The sequence below is a fragment of the Dipodomys spectabilis genome, unplaced genomic scaffold, assembly GCF_019054845.1.
Source record: "Dipodomys spectabilis isolate Male_0828 unplaced genomic scaffold, ASM1905484v1 ptg000148l, whole genome shotgun sequence".
NCBI classification, from domain to species: domain Eukaryota; kingdom Metazoa; phylum Chordata; class Mammalia; order Rodentia; family Heteromyidae; genus Dipodomys; species Dipodomys spectabilis.
The window spans coordinates 6,089,742-6,104,230 of NW_024870825.1; the positions used below are offsets into that span (position 1 = coordinate 6,089,742).

General features: G+C 38.6%; 1 pseudogene; it reads right to left on the minus strand.

Annotated features, from left to right (window-relative positions):
• Window positions 1-13,871, minus strand: part of LOC122118341 — a 48,465-nt pseudogene extending 34,594 nt beyond the window's left edge.
• Window positions 13,872-14,489: the final 618 nt, after the last annotated feature.

Genomic DNA, 14,489 nt, shown 5'->3' on the forward strand with positions numbered 1-14,489 from the left:
AGACACTCGGATCTCCTCCTTCCTCCAGACCACCCTGGAGCAGGACTCCAGGGTGGGACCAGGGTACTGGGCACGTCTGCTTTTCCCTCTGGCCCAAATACAGATTCAGACAACCTTGGAGCAGGGCTCCAGGGCGGGACTAGGGTACTGGGCACGTCTGCTTTTCCCTCTAGTCCAAATACAGATTTGGATCCCAGAATGCAAAACGAAAGTGACAAACACACAAGACACCAGACACAAGAGCTCTATCTTACCTCCTACCGGTCCTGGAATTTGGAGTCTGGGGGTGCCTGGATCCCGGATGAGCCCCCAACTGAAAGACCCCAGACTCATTGGGATGCTTTCTTCAACGGGAGGGCACCCCAAGAACCAAGACTCCAAACCAGCAGATGCAATAAGCAAGAGGAGTTTATTAGGCGTTTGGGCAAATGGGCTCCCTGTCCAAGGCAGACTGGAAGCCCCGAGCAGCGGTTACAGGCACTTTTAAAGACAAAAACCACAGGATTAGCATAAGACCCCAGGCTCCCCAGGATTGGCTCAGGTTAAAAATTATCATATACTCCAGCAATCATTTTGTTGTGTGGGAAGTCTTGTAACACCAGTCATAAACTGGTTGGCTCTCTAGGGGGAGGCTTCCCTGGGGGGGGGGGGAGTCCACATAGTTACAGGCTCGTGATTGGTTGACATTTGACCTAGTTTGCTGGGCTCTCCAGATGGTCCTTGTCTTGAGCCCCCTGCTGTGAGTTTTTACACAGGAATTCAGGAGAACATACTCTTTTGTTCTTTATCTATGTTTGCAGACCTTGTCCCTGGGCCGGCCTGCATCTGGACTTTGTAACTTTTTACTTATTTCTGGGAGGGGAAGAGTCAGTGTTAGCGCAAGCAGGTTTACAGAAGCAGAATTAGCAGTTAGCATATTGTAAAATGAACATAGCCCCAATTTCAATCTTTCACTAGGTTAGCCTGGGATTACTGTGCACGTAACTGTATATGTATTTTTTTTCATCTAAGGAATGGGAATTGATATGGTTGGATTTTAAGACCACAGATTTGTGTCCACCTTGTACTAGCCACGCAGGAATGGATCTATAAAAAGCAAGGACCAAAATCCTCAGTCTTGGCTTCTAGGGAAACCCATAAGTGAAGGCCTCTCTGTGGCATCTGGAGCCTATGTCCTGCCCTGCTGCATAATGGTTCATAGTGTTGTGTTAGCTAAAGGAGAAAAAGGGGGTTTCGTTTACACGCTGTGAGATCACCGCAAACCTACCTCACTGTGTTGAAATGGGACAAATGCAATAGAATGTATTGGGTGATGTGTGTCTGATCCTGGTTTCTTGTCTTCCCACAAATGCTGCCCCCCTCTAGTTAATTGTATTTGTCTAGGCTCTGTAGGACTTTACTGGGTTTCTGAGTTGGTCATTTGCTAGGTGGCCTAGTTTGTGTAAATAATAATGGGTGGGTCTTTTCTCCATGCTCTTTTTGGGATTGTATTGTTTACAAACTTCTTTTAGAATTGAGAAAAATAGCCAAAGCATCTTTGACAGAAGGTTCTGCACTAGACAAAAGGATCTGAAGCTAAGTTGGGGGACCTTCTAAAGTGAGGATCTTGAACCAGTTTTTCTTTTGTTCCCTCACTTCCCCTATTTCCCATTTTGGACTAGATCTTCGTTGGTAAAAAAAAAAAAGTCCCTATCCCCTACCCTTTTCTCCCTTAAAAGAAAACCTACAAGCCCATACACAGATGATTCTTGGAATGTCTCTTCAACTTTTATGTGACCTATGCAAAGATTCTGAAGACGCTAGGGCTCCAACCTTCCCCCCCCCACACACCTTGTTCCAAACCTGAGTCCATGTTTTTAAAACGTAATTCTCATCAAATATGACATTTGTGACCAAACCTGCTTGTTCTGTAATACTAGAGAAAATCAATTGGGGCTTTTCATGTAGAAAGTGGGGTCAGGAGACCAGGAAAGGGAATATGAATGTATGTTCAAGTCACTCAGGAACTTGTACACAGGTGCAAGAAAAGTTATGTCAAAGTGGCCACAAGATTGTTTAATAGGAGATGGACGAATGTAACGCCATGTTTACTGCTAGAAACCAAAGCTTTGTGAGAAATCTTGAATTTATGGGGAGGGAGGGTGGGAAAGTGCTTACCTGTCTATCCTTTCTCTGATCCCTGCAGACTAAAGCTCCCTTAGGCTTTGATGATCCCAGTCCTGGGGTGTTTTATTTCCTGATTGATTTTTGCTGTACCCGAGTACTTCCTTTTCCCTTTTCTAATCATTTTTTTTGTAACACACGCTTACTCTTCCCTTCCCTTTCTTTTCCCGGGAAAATACAATGAATAAATAAATAAATAAATACTTATTGGTATTCAAAAAAAAAAGAGTAACAAAATTCATCAAATGTGTTTTAAAAATGAGGGAAAGCATAAGAAATGATAATAGAAGAGGTAGATTTTATCAAAGTACATTGTATATATGTAAATATTAGCATGAAACTCCTCTGTTCAATTAATATATATTACTATATAATAGTAAGAGAGATAAACAGGTGAGAAAGAGAAAAAAGAGAGAAGATGAAGGCACTAAAGCTTTCTTTCTCTCTCTCTCTCTCTCTCTCTCTCTCTCTCTCTCTCACACACACACACACACACACATATCTGAGGATACAGTAAAAAGGCATCCATCAACAAGAACTTGGCCATGATGGTGCCTTGACTTTGAACACAGTCTCTAGAACTGTGAGGAGTACAGTTAGAATGGCTATAATCAAGAACTCTAATAACAACAGATGCTGGAGGGGATGTGACCAAAAGGGACCCTTACTGCATTGTTGGTGGGAGTGTAAACTTGTTCAACCACTTTGGAAAGCAGTATGTGGAGGTTCCTGAAACATACCTTGAACACAAAAAATGAAATCTCCCAACAACAAATCTTCAAAGAAACAACTGCTCGATAAATAAGTGGGCTAAAGACTTAAAGAAAAACCTCTCTGAAGAGGAAAGAAGGATGGCCAATAGACACATGAAGAAATGCTCAACCTCCCTAGCCATAAAAGAAATGCAAATCAAAACAAAATTGAGATACCACCTCACCCCAGTTAGAATGGCAAAAATCAAGAACTCTAATAACAACAGATGCTGGAGGGGATGTGGACAGAAGGGAACCTTACTGCATTGTTGGTGGGAGTGTAAACTTGTTCAACCACTTTGGAAAACAGTATGGAGGTTCCCTAAAAGTCTCCACATAGAGCTCTCCTGTGACCCAGCAATCCCACTTTTGGGCATTTACCCAAATGATCACAAGACCATACTAAAGCTACTAGCACAACTATGTTTATTGCAGCATTATTTACCATAGCTAAGATATGGAACCAACCCAGATGCCCCTCAGTAGATGAATAGATCAAGAAAATGTGATATCTCTGTATCTATCTATCTATCTATCTATCTATCTATCTATCTATCTATCTATCTATCTATCTATCTATCTATCTATCTATCTATCTATCTATCATCTCTCTATCTATGTATCTATGTATCTATCTATCTATCTAATGGAATTCTATGCCTCCATCAGAAAGAATGGCATTGCCCCATTTGTTAGGAAATGGAAAGATTTGGAAAAAATTATATTAAGTGAAGTAAGCCAGGCCCAAAGAAACATAGGTCCCATGGTATCCCTTATTTGTAATAACTAGTAAATGTCTGGGACAAGTAAAAATGGTCAAAAGCTATGTACATATGACCAGATAAGATGATGTTAAGCGAAATGAACCTCAAGATAGGGACACAAGTCGTTTTTTTCTTTCTTGCTATTGTTTGTAATGTATTTATAATGTACCATGTGATTTTTTTCTTTGTATGTTCCTCTCTCATGGTATAACCCCTGTTTACACTGTATTTGATGTCGGTGCCCTGCATCTTGTATATACACTTCTTTAATTTGGGGAGGGGAAGGGAAAAAACAAAATGTTTAAATCGGGATACAAGTTGACCCATTGTAACAATGTTCAACACTATGTTGAAAAACAAACTTTACAATTTAGGTGGTGGGTTGGGGGTAGTGTAGTTGTGGAGGTGGGAGGGAAGGGATGGTAGGGGAAAAACAAAGGAGGTAACAATGCACAATAGAAAATGTACAGTTACCCTGCTCATGTAACTGTAACCCCTCTGTCCAGTATTTTTACAATAAAAGTATTAAAAAAATAACTGTGAAGAGTACACTTTTGTTGCCTGTGCCTTATGTCTGGGACATTCTGTTACAGCAGTTCATGGGGAAAGAGACATAGTATGGCCTCTTTTCCTTCCATAATTCTTTGCTTTTTGTTACTCTTTGAAGACAAAAAAATTCCTGGGACCATTTTTTCCTTAGGTGTAACTATTTATGTCAGTGATTACTTATGCTGCACTGGAAAATGAGCTATGCTCTCTTTATTATTCTTGTTGTGGTTAATAATCTCAGTTTTAACCTAGACAAACACTTAAACTTTGAAGAAACTATGTGAGTAGTGTTCTGGGTTATCTCATCTTCAATATCCTTTTCTTTGGTTGTGAGAGCCTGGTCTGTTTGTAGCGTTGTGTTAGATATCACTTCCTTGGACTTCAAGTATTTCTGCAGGACCTCGTCAGCCTTAGAGTCCAGAGAATAAGACATTAGCAGGAGGGAATGTTTCCTTTAGTGAAGCTTAAGAGAAGCTTAGCTTCTCTTCTCCCCATAATTCTCTGCCACAAGAATGGACAACTTCTTTCAACTGTCCAGTAATATTAACCTACTATGTATAATCTATTATAGGAGGTTAATCCTCAGAAACGAACAAAGAGATTGTTCATTTTGAGTCAGGTCTCTAAGTCTGGAGTTATTGGTGTCATAGTCCTATATGTATTTAATATACTAGAGTATGAAGTATTCATAGAAAAAGCAAATTGGAGAAATGGGGAAGGGAGAAAGAAGTATGGTAGTAAAAGTATCAGACAGAGAAGGAAAAGATGATGTTATTTGAATGTTTGGAGCTGGCTCTCTTTAAAAGCCAGTTTTATAGCTACATTTACTACATTCACTAAATACTACTACATTCACCTAAATGACTATCTGTGGATTACATCATTGAAATGTCAATGCTGTAATAATATTCTAGCATAATGTTTAATCTCAAAATTTAATTATAATTCAACTTTAATTGAGCATATTCTTTTTGATATCTCTATTACAACAGGAGTCCTATAACCCTTTAGCCAATAGGAGAGAATGCTGTGTGAATAGGAAGCCAAACTCTCTGCAGCTGCATTGCGGCTGTGGGCACATAGGTTTCAAAGTGCTCAGCACTTTCCCAGAACACACAAGTGAGAATCTGGCTTACTTGGATCCCCTTCCTTGGTTCTTTAAGGTACTTTTCTATCAACATTTCTATGTTTTCAATGAAGTTTGTAAGCTCTTGGCCTAGAAAAACTCCTCATTTCAGATCTTCTAGAAGACAGAAAAGATCTTGAAGTAATGCCCTGCACCGATCTGATGAAGCATCCATATTGTGTTTATAAAATTCATCCCACCTTTTTTCTAGTTGAGGCTTCAATTTTAAAAAAAGGAGTAAGGTTATGACCATGTAAAATGTTAGTAAGGCTTCAGAACTTTTAGAAATGTCTGAAAAAATGTAATGTACCCCAGAAATCTAAACATAAATAAGAACTATGTTCATCTTTTTTTTTTTTCTGTTCAGCAGTATTAGGGCTTTCTCTAAGCCACTTGAGCCACCATTGCTACCCTTTCAACCTTAGATTATTTTTCATTTCAGGTCTCCCATATTTTTTCCTGAGTAGTTTAGGACCATAATTCTCCTATCCATGATTCACATATAGCTTGGAATTTAGTCATGTACTAACATGGCTGGCTTGTTGAAATGATGCCTGTTAATTTCTTTTTTCTTTTTCTTTACCCTGCTCCCCCTCCCCCAGCTGACTTTAAACTTTAATCTTTCTGACATGGGTACTGATATGGGTTATCATTTTTTTCTTGGAAGTCCCTTTGTTGTGGAGCTGATGCTCAGAGCAGAGATTTTAAAATGTATGTTAAACATATATAGTTAAATTTTGCTTTTCAAATTGATGATTGGACTAAATGGGATAAATGGAGTCAAGGATAAGCCCATTGAAGAGAATTGAGAGTACAAATTTCATTTCTTTTGTTTAGTATGATAACAAGTCAGTCTGATAACAGTGGGTATGTAACTTGATTGTGAGCATTGATAATCAGTCATCATTTATATGTGTTTAATTTAAAGAGTATCTATTAGAAAATTGCCTTAGTGTCTTACAAAAGTAATTCACAAAATTAGCTTACAAATGATTAGCATTTTGATCACAAAAGGTCCTTTTATGAATTGCTTTCTTCAAAATAAATGCTAGTACTTTTCCATCTTCTGTAACACTAAGCCATATAAACTTGAGAGAAAATTACCACCAATTCCTTTTGAAATGGATGGTCCATATCCTGGCCTCTCTCTTACAGGCCTTGTTCAGGTCCAGCAGCTCCTGTAGGGTGTCTGTGGGGAGCTGCACCCTCTGGTTCATCTGCTGGTCATAGTGAGCTACCATGGGCTTTTGCATTGCAGCTGAGTTCTCTATTCGGGCCAAAGCAAGGACTGCATTCTCAATGCAGGGCAGCATGGACATAGCTCTGCACCAGGCCCACTAGACCTGAAAATAGAAAGAAAAAAATGTTTACTTCTGTCAGACTGAAAAACATTCTTCATTCTTTGATATTCAGAGCATGTCTGTGACCATTTACTTCCCTCATCAATAGCTTTAAACATACTCAAAAAGCCTGGAACAAAGGCAGATTATTAGGTTTCTTAAATTTTTTTATTTTAATTTTATTGTCAAGATGAGGTACAGAGAGGTTACAGGTACACAATTAAGGTAATGAGTACATTTTTTTTGGTGTGTTGCAGGGCTTGAACTCTGGGCCTGGGTGCTGTCCCTTGGCTCTTCAGCTCAAGGCTAGCATTCTACCACTTGAGTCACAGTGCCATTTCCAGCCTTTTCTGCTTATGTGGTGCTGAGGAATGGAACCCAGGGCCTCATGCATGCAAGGCAAGCACTCTACCACTGAGTAACCTTCCCAGCCGACATTTCTTGTCTAACTTGTTACCCTCTCTCGCATTTTTCTTCCTCTTTCTCTCCCTCCCAATCCCCCATCCCCAAGCTGTACAGATCATTTCCAACATACTGTCTTGTGAGTATTGCTGTTGTATAGATTCCCATTTTGTCCTTTGTCTCACCATTTTGTTGTTTCCCTTCCCTTCCTTAGTTCAGATAAATGTATATGTAATACCCAGGGTACCAAAATCAAATAGAGTGACAACGAATTTTATATGTACTTACAGAAGATCATTCCATTCTGTGCTTGCCATAAAATGTCTGTATATTCTTCTTATCTATTATTTGAATCTATAATTAATTGCAAACATCTCATTCAACTTTCTGTGCTTCTATATTCTCTAAATTTTTATTGTATTATCTAGTAGTTTTCAGTTTATATTTTATTTTGTTTTTGTTTTTATTGGTTGTGGGTCTTGAACTCTAGGCCTGGACACTGTCCCTGAGCCCTTTAGTTCAAGGCAAGTGCTTTACCACTTAAGCCACAGTACCATTTCCATATTTTTTCTGGTGGCTATTTGGAAATAAGAGTCTCACAGACTTCCCTGCCTGGGCTGGCTTTGAACCATGATCCTCAGATCTCTTCCTGAGTAATTAGGATTACAGGTGTGAGCCACCAGCACCTGGCTTTATATAATTTTTTTTTCAAACAATCTGTTCTTGCAGTTGTATTTTAAGTTTTTTCTTTCTTCTTTCTTTCACTTGAACTCTGGGCCTGGGAGTGGTCCCTCAGCTCTTTAGCTCAACTCTAATACTCTACCACTTGAGCCACAGCGCTACTTCCAGTTTTCTGAGTGGTTTATTGGAGATTAGAGTCTCATGGACTGTGCTGCCCAGGCTGGCTTTGCACCACGATCCTCAGATCTCAGCCTCCTGAGTAGCTAGGATTATAGGTGTGAGCCACTCATGCCTGGTAAGTTTTTTTGTTTTCTAAATTATTAATTTCTGCTTCTTTTTTAATTTTTATTTTTTATTGTGAACATACTGTACAGAGGGGTTACAATTACATGGGCATTAATTTCTGCTTCTATCTTTGTGTGTTCTATACTTTTATCAGAAAGAAGGACACTGCCCCATTTGTAAGGAAATGGAGGGACTTGGAAAAAAATCATATTAAATGAAGTAAGCCAGACCCAAAGAAACATGGATTCCATGGTCTCCCTTATTTGCAATTAGTATACATCTATGATAATCTAAGCAGATGAGCAGAAGAGCTCATCCAAGATGACCATATAAGATGATGCTTAGTGAAATGAACTCTAAGAAATGGGCACAAGAGGTTTTTTTTCTTTGTTGTTGTTCTCAATATACTACGTGATTTCTTTTTTCTTTTGTGTTTGTCCCCCACTATGGGGTTTATCCCGTGTTGTCACTGTATTTGATTTTGGTACCATGGGAATTGTATATATGTTTATCTAAACTAGGGAAGGGAAGGGGAACAACAAAATGGTGAGACAAAGGACAAAGTGGTAACCTATGCAACAGTGATACAAGATAATATGTTGGAAATGGGCTTGTGGGGGAGGAAAAGTGGGAGAAGATGAAGGAAGGGGTAATTCGTTAGACAAGAAATGTAATCACTACCTGACTTATGTAACTGTAACCCCTCTGTACATCACCTTGACAATAAATTATTTTTAAAGTAGCACACACAAAGATAGAAACATCAGGTTTTAAGTCAGACACAATGAAACAGAGAGACACTCAGGTAAAGATCTACATATGGCATAATTTATTGAATCTAATTTATACTCAAGCACCCCAAGCATAAGATCTTCCCTTTTTACATCTGTTTTAGTCCATTGTTACCATGCCTTATTAATCTTTATCAATATTTGTAAAATAGTAAGATATTTTAACCAAAAGCAATTTTTGCTTTGGTTTATTCATGATTAGTATTGCCCAAAGAACAATGAGATGACCTTGATGACTCCTGGAAGAGTTTTAATTTTTGACTAGTTGAAGATCTATAAACAGAATTCTGTTACCTGATGCACAAAATCAGAATCTAGCTCATTATCATGCAGGTTCTCCAAGTTTTTAAGTTTCTTCCATTCAGTGGGTGGATAGAAGATAAAGCATTTCTTCCTTGGAAAGAATTTCGGGATACAGAGTCAGGGCAAGTTGAATTTTTCAGCTTCTTCATTAGTACCTGGAGAAATATGTTTAAAAATGAGTAGAAGTAGCTAGTAGGGCGTTTTAAAAAATGTTTCAGGGTGCCACTTAAAATGTGCCATTTAAAAATGTGCCATTAAAATGTCTTCAAATAAAGATTCCTTTCAACACTTATGGTTGGCTATGTATAGCTTCATAAAACCTAAGTAGAGAGATGGAGGCGAGGCAATCTAATAGGATAAAGGGAAGCAAAAGAAGCTTGTTACTTATTGTAGTTAAAATTGAGTAGATGAACATATAATAATCAAGAATCACTTCTTAGGAATAGATCATAAAAATAGAAAATTGAGTGTAAGTACACACACAAGAACATGATTTTTCTTTATTTTCTTTCTGTTTTCCAATCAGCAGTCCCTTTACCTTGCTTTAGCTTCAGGAAATTCTCCAAGTACTCATCTGCTGTGATGGATTGTCCATTTACTGCTAGCTTCAGAGTCATATCTCGCAAACTCCACACAAAGTCTGGAAAGAAGCTCACGAACTCAGCTGAGTCTTCTACTTTATTCTCATCAATTGAAGACTGATCTGATTTGCTCAGTGAGTTCTGTCACATAGCTGAGTAGCTAATTAAAGAAAATGAGGATAAATGTATATACAAGGCACAGGGTATCAAAATAAAAAACAGTAACAACAAGGGATAAGCCAAAAGGAAAAAAAAACTTAAAGAAAAAAAATAACTTCACAGTACATTAAAAACAAAAACAAAGAAATAACAATAAAATTATCTTGTTTGCATATCTTAGAGTTCATTTTGATTAGCATCATTTTATATGGTTATATGTACATAGCTATTGAGCATCATTTTATATGGTTATATGTACATAGCTATTGAGCTATTGTGTTCCTCTGCTAGGACTATCCTAGGCATAGACTAATTATTACAAATGAAGGAAACCATGGGGCCTGTTTTTTGGGTCTGGCTTACTTCCATTTCCTTGATTTTGGTACCCTGTGTCTTAGATTCAATCTTTTTTTTTTTTTTTTCCGACGGTCGTGGGGCTTGAACTCTGGGCCTGGCACTGTCCCTGCGCTCTTCAGCTCAAGGCAAGTGCTCTACCACTTGAGCCACAGCACCACTTCCGGTACCCTGTGTCTTGTATATATGTTTATCTGATTTGGGGAAGGAAGGGGAATAACAAAATGGTAAGACAAAGGATGAAGGGTGAACCAGTGCAACAGCAATACTGATAAGACACTATGTTGGAAGTAAACATTACAACTTGGTGGGGAAGGATGGAGGGAGGGAGGGAAAGTGGGAGAAAACAAGGGGGAGTATAACAATGTTCAACAAGAAATGTATTCATTATGTAACTGTAACCCCTCTGACATCATCCTTACAATAAAATAAAGTAAAATACTTTTTCTTTAAAAGAGAGAAAATGAGCAGCTGGGAAGGTGGCTCAGTGGTAGAGTGTTTGTCTTGCATGCAAGAGGCCCTGAATTTGATTCCTCAGTACCACTTAAGCAGAAAAAGGTGGAAGTGACATTGTGGCTCAAGTGGTAGAGTGCTAGCCTTGAGCTGAAGAGCTGAGGGATAGCGCCCAGGCCCAGAGTTCAGGCTCAGGACTGGGGTGGGGGGAGGAGAGAGAGAGAGAGAGAGAGAGAGAGAGAGAAAGAGAGGAATAGTTGGATATTGGTGATTTGCTCACCTGGCTTGTAATCCTAGTTGCTCAGGTGGCTGAGGTCTAAGGATCGTGGCTCAAAGCCAGCCCAGGGAAGAAAAGTCTGAGAGACTCTCATCTCCGATTAACCACAGAAGGCCTGAAGTGGAGCTATGACTCAAGTGATAAGAATGCTAGCCTTGAGCACAAAATCTTAGGACAGTGTTCAGGCTCTAAGTTCAGTACTAGTATTGGTGTGTGCGCATGGTTTCTTTCTTTCTCTCTCTCTCTCTCACACACACACACACACAAAAATGAGGAAAAATAGCAGTCTTCCACCTTATTTTGAATCCATATATTCCTACACTTAATTTTGGTTTAACCTAAGTGTAAATCATTTAGTAGGCACTTAACTGTTCCCTCTGCGCTAGTTACTTTTATATTTTTAGGTTTTCTCTTTTTTGGGCTGGGATCTAGAGTCATGGTTTGTTCATCCAGGTCTCCCTTCTGACTTTGTGCTACTCTGGACCACAAAAAGGATACTGAAGTTGGTCTATGGCCTGCTGGTTGATGGTTTCCATGTACATGAAGGTGCTGCTCAGAACTATGGCCAGGACAAAGATCCATCAGTGATTCTGATTGTCACCCTGGAAATCAGATCAGTTTGAGATCAGGATTAGGCTTAGTTCATTCTTATGCCTTTTTCCAGGTCACCAATGGTAAAACTAGGCTCATCTACCTCAGGGTTTTCTACATTAATTAGAAAAACCTATGTTATCTTTAGAATCTACAGAATGGACTCAAATGCAATAAAAATATTGTCGATACAGTATTTTTACAGGCGTTTAATATATTTTGATTCTTAATTTTAATTTACACTGTTTGTCATGATGCTTTCTTACAATTATTGACAAATGATAACAAAATAACCATGAAGGTTGGTAGTTATTCTATGGTCTTAAATACCATTAAGATTAAAACAAATTTTTCATTTTTATAGCAACTTTAAATTACATATTACATACAGTATTGTTCTTGCTCTTTAAAGTGGTAGAGTGCTAGCCTTGAGCTGAAGAGCTCAGGGATAGCACACAGGCCCAGAGTTCAAGCCCCACGACTGACCAAAAACAACAACTTTTTGACAGTCCTTGGATAGAACACAGGACCTTGTACATCTGAGGCAAGTGTTCTACCACTGAAGAGCATCTCAGCCTATTGTACCTGTTTGGTTGAGCAGTTATTATGTACCTGAAATTAATTTAACTTATCAATTATACAAAACACTATTGGGAAGCAAATATAAAACTCTTTTATTCATTTGACAGATGGAAAAGCTGAGTTCAAAGAAATTTCAGTAACATACTTAATATCACAATAGCAACAGTTAAACTATGATACACTGACACAAGGATTTTTGTCTTATTAATCTCCTTAACCCTGGTTGCTAAATTTAGTCTCCTACTAAGTAAGCTAAAATGCAAATTGCAAGTACCTAAAGCAAAAGGGGCTTAATCTAAAATTGAATCCTCCATCCTTACTTTCTCAACATCTCTCAGGCCCTTGGTGTCAAGCAGAAGTAGGGTTGTTTTAGGGTTGTCACACACCACATCCAGATTCCTTTTGTGTGAGACTGGACCGTGGAACACATAGAGAAGCCTGTAATACAAAGAGGAGATATTCAAAGTGGAGTTTTAACAGCAGTTAAACTTGATAACTTTTGTGTCTGGAAAGTAGATACAGAAAAATAGTGCATGAAAAGACACTTTTATGTCTAGGAAGACTTCATTATCTTAAATATTAGTATACCTTAAAATGATAGAGGGATCAATGCAAGCTCTACCAACATTCCAATGGTGGGTTATGCTAATAGGAGTAAAACTAAGTCCACCCAAATTTTTATTTGAAGTTCCAAGAGATTATAAAATAGCCAAATAGTCTCAAAAAGAAAGAACAAAGTTCTGTATATCATACTTTCTGACTTCTGAAACATATTTTTAAATTGTGGGAATCAAACCAGTGTGATACTGGTATAATGGATTGACATACAAACCAGTGGTCCTAATTGGAGAACTAAAATATAAACTGTCACTTATGTGACCTAATATTTATAATGGTACCAAGATCATTTATGATAAAAGGATCATCTCTTCAACAAAAGACTAGATATGCATGGAGATAGAAAATATTCATCTACAGCCAGGGCAGGAAAGGCTATGAGACTCTGATCTCCAATAAGCTACCCAGAAAAGGCCAGAAGTGGCACTGTGGCTCAAATTGTAGAATATTAGCCTTGAGCTAAAGAAGCTCAGGGACAGTGCCCACGCTCTGAGTTCAAGCCCTAGAATGGGTACCTCGGGCAAAAAGAAGGAAGTTTTCATCTAATTCATCTAGAATTCCATTGTGTATATATACCACATTTTCTTGATCCATTCATCTACTGAGGGGCATCTGGGTTGGTTCTATCTCTTTGCAGATGACATGATCTTGTATTTAAAGAATCCCATGGACTCCACTCCCAAATTACTCGAGCTGATTTGAAACTTTGGCAAAGTAGCAGGGTATAAAATTAACACTTAAAAATCAATGGCTTTTCTGTATGCCAATAATAAGAAAAGCATGGCTGAAATTAGGAAAGCAACTCCTTTTATAATAGCCTCACAAAAAATAAAATACCTGGGAATTAACTTCCCTAAAGAAGTGAAGGACCTTTTTTTTCTGTGGTTGGTCGTGGGTCTTGAACTCTGGGCTTGGGCGCTGTCCTTGTGCTCTTCAGCTCAAGGTGAGCACTCTACCACTTGAGCCACAGCGCCACTTCTAGTTTTCTAGTGGTTTATTGGAGATAAGAGTCTCATGGACTTTGCTTCCCCAGGCTGGCTTTGAACCGCGATCCTCAGATCTCAGCCTCCTGAGTGGCTAGGATTACAGGCGTGAGCCATCGACGCCTGGCTGTAAAGGACCTTTATGATGAAAACTTTAAAAACCTGTAAAAGGAAATCAAAGCAGAAAAATCTCCCATGCTTCTGGATTGGAAGGGTCAACATGGTGAAAATGGCAATACTTCCCAAGGCTATCTACAAATTCAATGCGATATCTATCAATATTCCAACTTCATTCTTCAAGGAAATAGAAGAAGCAATCTAAAAATTCATATGGAACAATAAAAGACCCCAAATAGCCAAAACGATCCTTAACAGAAAGAACAGTGCAGGAGGAATATCAATACCAAATTTCAAACTCTACAACAAAGCCATAGTAATCAAAACAGCTTGGTACTAGCACAAGAACAGACTTCAGGACCAATGGAATAGAATTGAAAACCCAGAAATGAACCTACAGACCTATAGCCACCTAATCTTCGATAAGGGAGCTAAAAAAACAGAATGGAAGACAGCCTTTTCAGTAAATGGTGCTGGCAATATTGGTTAATCACCTGTAGAAAACTAAAGCTAGATCCTTATATATCACCCTGCACCAGAATCAACTCCAAATGGATCAAAGACCTCAGAGTCAAAGTAGACACTCTGAAAACATTACAGGAATTCTTTTTCATGTCT